Raw genomic sequence first — 11,749 nt, forward strand, 5'->3', positions numbered from 1 at the left:
GATTCTCCTGCCTCAGCCTCCTGAGTAGCTGGGATTACAGGCACATGCCACCACGCCTAGCTAATTTTTGTATTTTTAGTAGAGACGAGGTTTCACCATGTTGGTCAGGCTGGTCTCAAACTCCTGACCTTGTGATCCACCCGCCTCGGCCTCCCAAAGTGCTGGGATTACAGGCGTGAGCGACTGCGCCCGACCCCAAACTCTCTTTATTAGGCCAGCATTACCCCAATACCAAAGCCAGACAATGACACTAGAGGAAAAGAAAATTACAGGCCAATATCCCTAATGAACACAGAAGCAAAAATCCTCAACAAAGTACTGGAAACCATATTTAACAGTATGTTAAATGGATCATTTACTATGATCAAGTAGGATTTATCACAAGGATGCAAGGTTGGTTCAAACATGCAAATTAGCAGAATGAAGGATAAAAATCATATGTCAATAGATGCAGAAAAAGCATTTGGCAAAATTCAACATCCCTGCATGATAGAAACTCAAAAAACTAGATATAGGAGAAATGTACCTCAACATAATAAATACTATATATAACAAACCCACAGCTACCATCATACTCAATGGTGAAAAGTTGAAAGCTTTTCCTTTAAGATGAGGAACTCCTGTCACTTCTATTCTACAGGATACTAGAAGTTCCAGCCAGAGGAATAAGTCAAGAGAAAGAAATAAAAGGCACCCAAATTGGACAGGAAGAAGTAAAATTGTTCCCATTTGCAGATGACACAATCTTAAATACAGAAAACGCTAAAGACTCCACCAAAAAACTGTTAGAGCAAGCCCGGGTGCAGTGGCTCATGCCTGTAATCCCAGCACTTTGGGAGGCCGAGGCAGGCAGATGGCTTGAGGTCAGAAGTTCGAGACTATCCTGGCCAACATGGTGAAACCCTGTCTCTACTAAAATATAAAACTTAGCCACCCATGGTGGCACATGCCTATAGTCCCAGCTACTCGGGAGGCTGAGGCATGAGGACTGCTTGAACCCAGGAGACGGGGTGCAGTGAGCTGAGAACATGCCACTGCACTCCAGCTTGGGCAATACAGTGAGACTCTGTCTCAAAAAAAAAAAAAAAGAAAAGAAAAGAAAAAGAAAACCGTTAGAACAAATGAATTCAGTAAAGTTGCAGGATACAAAATCAACATACAAAAACCAGTAGCATTTCTATACACTAACAACAAACTACCTGAAAAAGAAATCAAGAAAGCAATTCCATTTATAATAGCTACAGAAAGAAAGGTAAAATACTTAGGAATAGCTGGGCGCAGTGGCTCATGCCTGTAATCCCAGCACTTTGGGAGGCCGAGGTGGGCAGATCACGAGATCAGGAGTTTGTGAGACCAGCCTGGCCAACATGGTGCAACCCCATCTCTACTAAAAATACAAAAAATTAGCTGGGTGTAGTAGTGGGTGCCTGTAATCCCAGATACTCCAGAGGCTGAGGCAGGAGAATCACTTGAACCCGTAAGGCAGAGGTTGCAATGAGTCGAGAGCACACCACTGCACCCCCAGCCTGGGCGACAGAGTGACTCCGTCTCAAAAAAAAAGAAAAAAAGAAAAAGTCCAGCTAGGTACAGTGGTTCACACCTGTAATCCCATGAGTTCAAGGCTGCAGTGGGCTATGATGGAGCCACTGCACTCTAGTTTGAGCAACAGAGCAAGACCTTGTCTCTAAAAAACAAACCCCTGACTCTGAGATAAAAGCATGAGGAGATTAAAAATTTTTTTAAATTAAAAAATATCCCATTTTAAAGTAGTATCAAAAAGAATAAAATGCCTAGGAATAAATTTAACAAAGGAACTGTAAGACTTGTACACTGAAAACTATAAAACACTCCTGAAAGAAATTAAAGATCTAAATAAATCCCATGTTCACAGACTAGAAGACAATATTGTTAAATGGCAATACTCCCCAAGTTGATACATAAATTCAACATAATCTCTATGAGAATTTCAGCTGTTATTGCTGTTTTTTGTTTTTTAAAGAAATTGACAAGCTGCTGAGTTTGGTAGATCATGCCTGTAATCCCAGCACTTTGGGAGGATGAGGCAGGAGGACTGTTTGAAGCCAGGAGTTTGGTATCAGCCTGAGCTACAAAGCAAGACCCTGTCTCTACAAAAAAAAAAAAAAAAAAAAAAAAAGCAAAGAGGATCACTTGAGCCCAGGAGTTCAAGGCTGCAGTGAAGTATAATCACACCATTGCACTCCAGCCTAGGCAACAGAGAAAGATCCTATCTGTAAAAGTAAAAAAAAAAGAAAGAAATTGGAAAGCTGATCCTAAAATTCGTATGAAAATGCAAGGATAGCCCAAATAATCTTGAAAAAGAACAAAGTTGGAAGACTCTCACTTCTTGATTTCAAAACTTGCTACAACTACAGTAATTAAGACAGTGTGGTCTAGCATAGTGACAGACATGCAGATCAATGGAACAGAATTAAGAGTCCGGAAGTTAACCTTTATGTTTATGTTTTATGGTCAATGCTTAATTTTTTTCAGAGATGGGGTGTCACTATGTTGCCCAGGCTGGCCCTGAACTCCTGGGCTAAAGTGATCCTCCTGCTTCAGCCTCTAGTATCTGGGACTACAGATGGGTGTCACCATACTCAGTCTATGGTCAACTGATTTTTGACAAGGTTGCCAAGACAATCCAATGGTAAAAAGAATATTTTTCAACAAAAGGTGCTGAGAAAACTAGATATCCATGTCAGAAGAATAAACCTGTACCCCTACTCTCACACTATACACAAATATTAACTCAAAATGGGCTGGGTACGGTATGTCTGTAATCCCAGCACTTTGGGAGGCTAAGGTAAGAGAATCACTTGAGCCCAGGAGCTCGAGACCAGCATGGGCAGATAGGGAGACCTCATCTCTACAAAAAATACAAAAATTAGCTGTGTGTGATGGCTCATACCTGTAGTGTCAGCTACTCAGGAGGCTGAGGTGGGGGTATCACTTGAGCCTAAGAGGTCAAGGCTGCAGTGAGCTGTGATCGTGCCACTGCATTCTAGCCTGGGTGACAGAATGAGACCCTGTCTTGAAACAAAAATAACTCAAAATGGATCACTGTCCTAAATGTAAGAGCTAAAACAATAAAATTCCTAGAAGAAAACATAGGAATAAATCTTCGTCACCCTGAGTTAGGGGATGATTTATTGGATATAACACCAAATGCCCAAGTGACAACAAAATAGGTAAGCTGGACATCACTGAAATTAAAACCTACTGTATATCAAAAGATACCATCAATAAAATGAAAAGAACCCACAAAATGGGAGAAAATATTTACAATTCATATTATCTGACAAAGGACTTATATCCGAATACATAAAGAAGTCCTGGCCAGACGTGGTGGCTCATGCCTGTAATCCTAGCACTTTGGGAGGCCAAGGCAGGCGGACTGCCTGAGCCTGAGCTCAGGAGTTCGAGACCAGTCTGGGCAACATAGTGAAACCCCATCTCTACGAAAATACAAAAAAAAAAAAAAAAAATATTAGCCGGGTGTGGCACTGTGTGCCTGTAGTCCCAGCTATTAGGGAGGCTGAGGCAGGAGAACTGCTTGAACCCAGGAGGCGGAGGTTGCAGTAAGCCAAGATCACGCCACTGCACTCCAGCCTGGGTGAGAGTGAGATTCCGTCTCCAAAAAAAAGAAGTCCTGCAACTCAATAATAAAAAGACACATAATCCAATTAAAAATGGGCTAAGAATTTGAACAGACATTTCTCCAAAGATATACAAGCATATAAAAGGACATTCAATATCATGAGTTATTAGGGAAATGAAAATCAAAACTATAATGAGACACCAGTTTCATACCCACTAGGATGGCTATAATAAAAAAGACAAACGAAAAGTGCTGATGAGGATATGGAGAAGTTAGAACCTTCATACATTGCTGATAGGACTGTAAAATGGCATAGCCACTTGTGCAAACAGTTTGATAGCTCCTCAAAAAGTTAAACATAAGGCAGGGAACCACGGCTCATACCTATAATCCCAGCACTTTGGGAGGCCGAGGAAGGCAGATCACTTGAGCCCAGGAGTTCAAGACCAGCCTGGGCAACGTGGCAAAACCCCATCGCTACAAAAAAATACCAAAAATTGGCCACATGTGGTGGCATGTGCCCATGGTCCCAGCCACTCAGGAGGCTGAAGTGGGAGGATCACTTGAGCCCAGGAGGCGGAGGTTGCAGTGAGCCAAGATTGGGACACTGTATTCCAATCTGGGCGACAGAGTGAGACCCTGTCTCAAAAAGAAAAAAAAAAAAGTTAAACATAGAGCCACCATATGACAGCATTTCCACTCCACATTCAGAGAAACATTAGTCATATTAGCCAACATGAAAGTAACTGAACTGACCAACTGGGGAGTGGAGGTAGATCCATACGACAGAATATTATGACAATAGGAAGGAATGATACATGCAACAGCATGGATGGACCTCAAAACATTATGCTAAGCAAAAGAAGCCAGCCATCAAGACCAGTATCTTGTATGATCTCATTTATATGGAATATCTAGAATAGACAAATCTCTAGATAGAGACAGAAAGTATATTAGTGGGTGGCTAGGACTGGGGAGAAGATTAATGGGAAGCGACTGCTAATGAGTATGAAGCGTCTTTGGTGGGGGTGAAAATGTTCTAAAATTGATCATGATTGGGAGGTCGAGGCGGGTGGATCACTTGAGGTCAGGAGTTTGAGACCACTCTGGCCAACATGGTAAAACCCCGTCTCTACTAAAAATACAAAAATTAGCCAGTCATAGTGGTGTGCACCTGTAATCCCAGTTACTTGGGAGGCTGAGGCAGGAAAATCACTTGAACCCAGCAAACAGAAGCTGCAGTGAGCCGAGATTGTACCACTGCACTCCAGCTTGGGTGACAGAGCGAGAGTCTGTCTCAAAAAATAAAAATAAATAAATAAAACTACTGAACGGTATACTTTTATTTATTTATAATAATATTTATTATTATTTTAACAGTACCCTTTAAAAGGGTGAATTTTACTCTGGAGGCTGAGGCCAGAGGATCACTTGAGCCCAGGAGTTCAAGTCCAGCCTGGGCAATATAGTAAGATCCTGTCTCAAAAATAAATAACTAAAAGGTGAATTAGATGGTATGTGACATGCATCTCAATGAAGTTGCAACGAAAAGATGGATGAAGTAAGAGAATGTCTGTGTGCTAATGAGAATGATCTTGCAGAGAGAGGGGAAAACCGGAGGAACCATGTCCTCAAGTAGGTGAGAGAGGATGGGATCGAGTGCCAAAGTAGACAGACTGGATTTTGATAACAGTAGGAGCAGCTTATCCAGAACAGAGAGAAGGCAGAGTATGTGGATACAGATGCTATGTGGTAGTTGGATGTGGTGGTGGGAATATGCAGATGTTTTATTCCAATGGTTTTCATTTTTTCAGTCAAGTAGGAAGCCTGAGTGTAAGGACAGGAGAGGAAATGTTGAGGATTTCAGCAGAGAAGGTACGAAACAATCATCATCTAGGAGGGTAGGAGAGGAAATGCAATGGAGCAGGTAGAGAGCTGGATTTAACCAGGGCTGAGGCTGTGCCTGGTAAAGTGGATGGTAAGTATGCTGAAGTGACAGAAGGGGGAGGGAAGTGAGACTGTCCGCCCAGGAATTACTGTAACGGTGGGCCATGGAATCTAAGCTGATTAAAGGAGGGACATGGGAGCATGGACGAAGTGAAGGGGAGTGAAAGTGTTCAGTGCCAGTGGGACTGAGGGATTGCTGGAGTTGGAGTACTAGTAGGTGTGAGCTAGAAAAATAGGAGGCACTGGCTAGAGAAGAGGATGCCTGAAACTGAGCATATGGAAACAATGCAGTCACAGGTACTGACAAAAACAAGGGTCAGGCTTGGCACAGTGGGTCACACCTGTAATCCCAGCACTTTGGGAGGCCCAGGAGGGTAGATCACTTGAGGTCAGGAGTTCGAGACCAGCCTGGCCAACATGGTGAAATGCCGTCTCACAAAATTTAGCTGACCGTGGTGGCAGACACCTGTAATCTCAGCTACTCTGGAGGCTGAGGCAGGAAAATCACTTGAACCCAGGAGGCGGAGGCTGCAGTGAGCTGAGATTGCACTACTGCACGCCAACCTGGTGCCTCCGTCTCAAAGGAAAAACAAGGGTCAGACTATTGGAGTAGGTAGCTGAGGTGGGGTTAAAAGGCAGGATCATTGTAGGGTGGCAAATCACAGAACTAATAGATGAAAATATTACAAGGACCAGCTACAAAGATATTAAAGTCACCAAGAATTAGGATTGGACCAGTGTTAAAGAGAATGACAGTGAGATCTTAGCTAAACTCATCTAGAAATGGTAATGACGGGGGCAGATATGTGTGTATGTCTGTATATGATGATATAAAGTGGTAGTTGATGGTATATTCTGATGATATGAGATTTACCACAGGGTTGTTGATATTGATATAATCCCAACATATTAAATCACTTATTAATTATGAAGGAAAAAAGGGGAACTATAGTGGAAAAACCTGACAGACACCACCTCAAACACCTTAAACAAGGACTCAAAGTGAACAAAACCAGTATCAGGAAAAAATGACATCACATGCCTCCTGATAGGAAGCACTGAAGACATAACTTCTCTTTTGCAGTATTCTCACCAGAATTACATAACTTGAATATAATCACAGTGAAACTTGAAACAAACCCAAATTCTATGAAATAACTGTCCAGGAGTCTTCTAAATGATCAAAATCATAAAAGACAAAGAAAGACTCAAGAACTGTTCCATATTGGAAGAGCCTAAGGAGGCATGATAACTAAAGGTAATGTGGGAGCCTGAACTGAATCCTTGAAAAGTGGCACTAGTGAAAAACTGATGTAATCTAAAGAAACCCCGTAGTTTCGTTAAGAGTACAGGCAATACCTCATTTTATTGTGCTGCACTTTATTGCACTTCACAAATACTGTGTGTTTTCTTAATTGAAGGTTTGTGGCAAAGTTGTATTGAGCAAATCTATTAGTGCCATTTTTCCAACAGCATGTGCTCACTTAGTGTCTCTGTCTTACTTTTTGGTAATTTTCACATTTCAAACCTTTTCTTTTATCTGTTATGGTGATCTGTGGTCAGTGATTTTTTTTTTTTTTTGAGACAGGGTCTCACTCCTGTCACCCAGGCTGGAGTGCAGTGGCGTTATCTCAGTTCACTGCAGGCTTTGCCTCCTGGGCTCAAGCGATTCTCCCGCCTCAGCCTCCCTGAGTAGCTGGGACTAGCAGCACACGCCATGGGGCCCAGCTTAACTTTTGTATCTTTTGTAGAGATGGAGTTTCACCATCTTGCCTATGCTAGTCTTCAACTCCTGAGGTCAAGCAATTCACTCGCCTCGGCCTCCCAAAGTGCTGGGATTACAGGCGTGAGCTACTGCACCCTGCCTAGATCAGTGATCTTTGGTGTAACTATTTGTAATTGTTTTAGGGCACCATGAACTGTACCCATGTAAGATGGCAAACTGAACTGACAAATACGTATGTTCTGGCTGCTCCAGTGACTGGCTATTCCTCCATCTCTCTCCCTTTCCTCAGGCCTCCCTGTCTGAGACACAACAATATTGAAATTAGGTCAATTAATAACCCCACAATGCCTTCTAAGTATTCAAGTGAAAGGAAGTGTCTCAACGTCTCTCACTTTATTTTTTATTTTTATTTTTTTAGAGACAGTGACTTGCCATGTTGCCCAGGCTGGTCTCGAACTCCTCAGCTCACACAATCCTCCCGCCTCAGCTTCCCAAAGTGCTGGGATTACAGCCGTGAGCCATTGCGCCCAGCCTTCAATAGCTCTCACTTTAAATCAAAGGCTAGAAATGATTAAGCTTTGTGAGGAAGGCATGTTGAACGCTGAGAGAGGCCGAAGGCTAGGCTTCTTGTGCCGAACAGTTAGCCAAGTTGTGAATGCAAAGGAGAAGTTTTTGAAGGAAATAAAAAGTGCTACTCCAGTGAACACATGGGTGATAAGACAGTGAAATCGTGTTATTATGGATATTGAGAAAGTTTGGGTGGTCTGGCTAGACAATCAAATCAGCCACATTTCCTTAAGCCAAAGCCTAATTCAGAGCAAGGCCCTAACTCTCTTCAATTCTATGAAGGCTGAGAAAGGTGAGGAAGCTACGAAGAAAAGTTGGAAGCTAGCAAAAGTCGGTTCATGAGGTTTAAGGAGAGAAGCCATCTCCGTAACATAAAAGTGCAAGGTGAAGCTGCAAGTACTGATACAGAAACTGCAGGAAGTTATCTAGAAAAATCTACCTAAGATAGTTGGTGAACAACAGATTCTCTTTTTCTTTTATTTTGAGACGGAGTTTCGCTCTTGTTGCCCAGGCTGGAATGCAGTGGCACGATTTCGGCTCACTGCAGTCTCTGCCTTTGGGTTTCAACTGATTCTCCTGCCTCAACCTCTTGAGTAGCTGGGATTACAGGTGCCCGCCACCACGCCTGGCTAATTTTTGTATTTTTAGTAGAGACGGGGTTTCACTATGTTGGCCAGGCTGGTCTCGAACTCCTGACCTCATGATCCGCCCACCTTCACCTCCCAAAGTGCTGGAATTACAGGCATGAGCCACCGTACCCGGTCAACAGATTTTCCTTTTTTTTTTCTTTCTTTTTTATTTTTTTTTTTGAGACGGAGTCTTGCTCTGTCGCCCAGGCTGGAGTGCAATGGCATGATCTCAGCTCACCGCAACCTCTGCCTCCTGGGTTCAAGTGATTCTCCTGCCTCAGCCTCTCAAGTAGCTGGGGTTATAGGCATGTGTCACTACGCCCAGCTAATTTTGTATTTTCAGTAGAGGCGGGGTTTCTCCATGTTGGTTAGGCTAGTCTCGAACTGCCAAACTCAGGTGATCCGTCCTCCTCAGCCTCCCAAAGTGCTGAGATTACAGGCGCGAGCCATTGCACCTGGCCAACAGATTTTCAGTGTAGCTGAAACAGTCTTATACGGGGAGAATATGCCATCTAGTACTTTTATAGCTAGAAAGAAGTCAATGCCTGGCTTCAAAGCATCAAAAGACAGGATGACTCTCTTGTTAGAGGCTCATGCAACTGGTGACTTTTAACTTGAAGCCAGTGTTCATTTTACCATTCTGAAAATCCTAGGATCCTTAAGAACTATGCTAAATATACTCTGTGCTCTATAAATGGAGCAACAAAGCCTGGATGATAACAAATTTGTTTATAGCCTAGTTTATTAAATATTTTAAACCCACTGTTGAGACACGCTACTCAGATGAAAAGATTCCATTCAAAATATTACTGCTCATTGAAAATGCACCTGATCACCTAAGAGCTCTGATGGAGATGTACAAGGAGATTCATGCTGTTTTCATGCCTGCTAACACAACATCCATCCTGCAGCCCATGGATCAAGGAGTAATAGTGACTTTCAGGTCTTATTATTTAGGAAATACATTTCATAAGTCTATAGCCACCATAGATAGACAGTGATTCCTCTGATGGATCCAGGAAAAGTAAATTGAAAATCTTCTGGAAAGGACTCACCATTCTAGATGCCATTAAGAACATTTGTGATTCATGCGAGGAGGTCAAAAATATCAACATTAACAGGAGTGTAGAAGAAGTTAACTCCAACCCTCAGGGATGACTTTCAGGGGTTTCAAGACTTCAGTAGAGGAAGCAACTGCAGAGATGGTAGAAATAACAAGAGAATCAGAATTAGAAGTGGAGGCCGAAGAAATGACTGAATTGCTGCCATCTAATGATCAAACTTTTTTTTTGAGATGGAGTCTCGCTCTGTTGCCCAGGCTGGAGTGCAGTGGCGCGACTTCAGCTCACTGCAACCTCTGCCTCCCAGGTTCAAGGGATTCTCCTGCCTCAGTCTCCTGAATAGCTGGGACTACAGGTGCCCGCCACCATGCCTGGCTAATTCTTCTTGTATATTTAGTAGAGACAAGGTTTCACCGTGCTGGCCAGGCTGGTCTCAAACTCCTGACCTCAGGCAATTCACCAGACTTGGCCTCCCAAAGTGCTGGGATTACAGGTATGAGCCACTGTGCCAGGACCATGATGAAACTTTAATGGAGCCTGGGCAACAAAGTGAGACCCCGTCTCCACAAAAATTTAAAGAAAAAAAAAATAGCTGGGCATGGTGGCACATACCTGTGGTCCCCACTACTCTGGAGGCTGAGGCAGGAGGACTGCTTGAGGCCAGGAGTTCAAGACTAGCCTGGACAACACAACAAGACCCCACCTTTGCAAAATTTCAAAAACTGGCTGGGCGTGGTGGCATGCACCTATAGTCCCAGCTACTTGGGAGGCTGAGGTGGGAGGACTGCTTGAGCCTGGGAGGTCGAGGCTGCAGTGAGCTGTGATCGCACCACTACACTCTGGCCTGGGTGACAGAGCAAGATCCTGTCTCAGAAAAAGAAAAGAAAAAAGTTAGTGGATGAGGAGTTGCTTCTTATGGATGAGCAAAATAGTGATTTCCTGGGATGGAATCTACTCCTGGTGAAGATGCTGTGAACACTGTGGAAATGACAACAAAGGATTTAGAATATTACATAAACTTAGTTAACAAAGTAGTAGCAGGGTTTGAGAGAACTGACTCCAGTTTTGAAAGACGTTCTACTGTGGGTAAAATGCTATTAAACAGCATCACACGCTACAGAGAAACCTTTTGTGAAAGGAAGAGCCAACGTGCCAAACTTCATTGATACCTTATTTCAAGAATTTGCCACAGCCACCCCAACCAGCAACCACCACCCTGCTCAGTCAGCAACCATCAACATCGAGGTAAGACCCTCCACCAGCAAAAAATTACAACTTGCTGAAGGCTGGGATGATCTTTAGCATTTTTTAGCAATACAGTACTTTTTTTTTTTTTTTTTTTTTTTGAGACGGAGCCTCGCTCTGCTGCCCAGGCTGGAGTGCAGTGGCCGGGTCTCAGCTCACTGCAAGCTCCACCTCCTGGGTTTGCACCATTCTCCTGCCTCAGCCTCCCAAGCAGCTGGGACCACAGGCGCCCGCCACGTCGCCCGGCTAGTTTTTTGTATTTTTTAGTAGAGATGGGGTTTCACCATGTTAGCCAGGATGGTCTCGATCTCCTGACTTCGTGATCCGCCCGTCTCGGCCTCCCAAAGTGCTGGGATTACAGGCTTGAGCCACCGTGCCCGGCCGCAATACAGTATTTTTAAATTAAAGTAAATACTTTTTTTGATACAATGCTATTGTACACTTAATAGACTATGGTACAGTGTAAACACAACTTATATATGCACTGGGAAACCAAAAACTTCATCTGACTTGCTTTATTGTGTTGGTCTGGAACTGAACCTGTGATATGCCTGTATGTACCAATGTTAATTTTCTAGTTTTGATAGTTAAACTGTAATTATGTAATTTATTTCTTCTTTTTTTTTTTTTTGAGAGAGTCTCGCTCTGTCACCCAGGATGGAGTGCAGTGGTACGATCTCGGCTCACTGCAACTCACCCAGGATGGAGAGCAGTGATACGATCTCGGCTCACTGCAACCTCCACCTCCTGCGTTCAAGCAATTCTCCTGCCTCAGCCTCCCAAGTAGCTGGAACTACAGGCGTGCGCCACCAAACCCTACTAATTTTTGTATTTTTAGTAGAGACGGGGTTTCACTGTGTTGCCCAGGCTGGTCTCGAACTCCTGACCTCAGGTGATCCGCCCACCTTGGCCTCCCAAAGTGCTGGGATTACAGGCGTGAGCCACCGTGCCCAGG

General features: G+C 43.5%; 1 long non-coding RNA gene across 3 annotated transcripts in view; it reads right to left on the bottom strand.

Annotated features, from left to right (window-relative positions):
- LOC111536177 overlaps positions 1-11,749 on the bottom strand; it is a 106,013-nt gene that overhangs the window by 85,481 nt on the left and 8,783 nt on the right. For all 3 annotated transcript variants that reach the window (XR_002729665.3, XR_002729663.3, XR_002729664.1), the window contains exon 3: positions 9,544-9,682. This is a non-coding gene — a long non-coding RNA (uncharacterized LOC111536177). The remainder of the gene's footprint in view (positions 1-9,543; positions 9,683-11,749) is intronic.

This window comes from Piliocolobus tephrosceles, chromosome 12 (assembly GCF_002776525.5).
Source record: "Piliocolobus tephrosceles isolate RC106 chromosome 12, ASM277652v3, whole genome shotgun sequence".
Classification (NCBI taxonomy): domain Eukaryota; kingdom Metazoa; phylum Chordata; class Mammalia; order Primates; family Cercopithecidae; genus Piliocolobus; species Piliocolobus tephrosceles.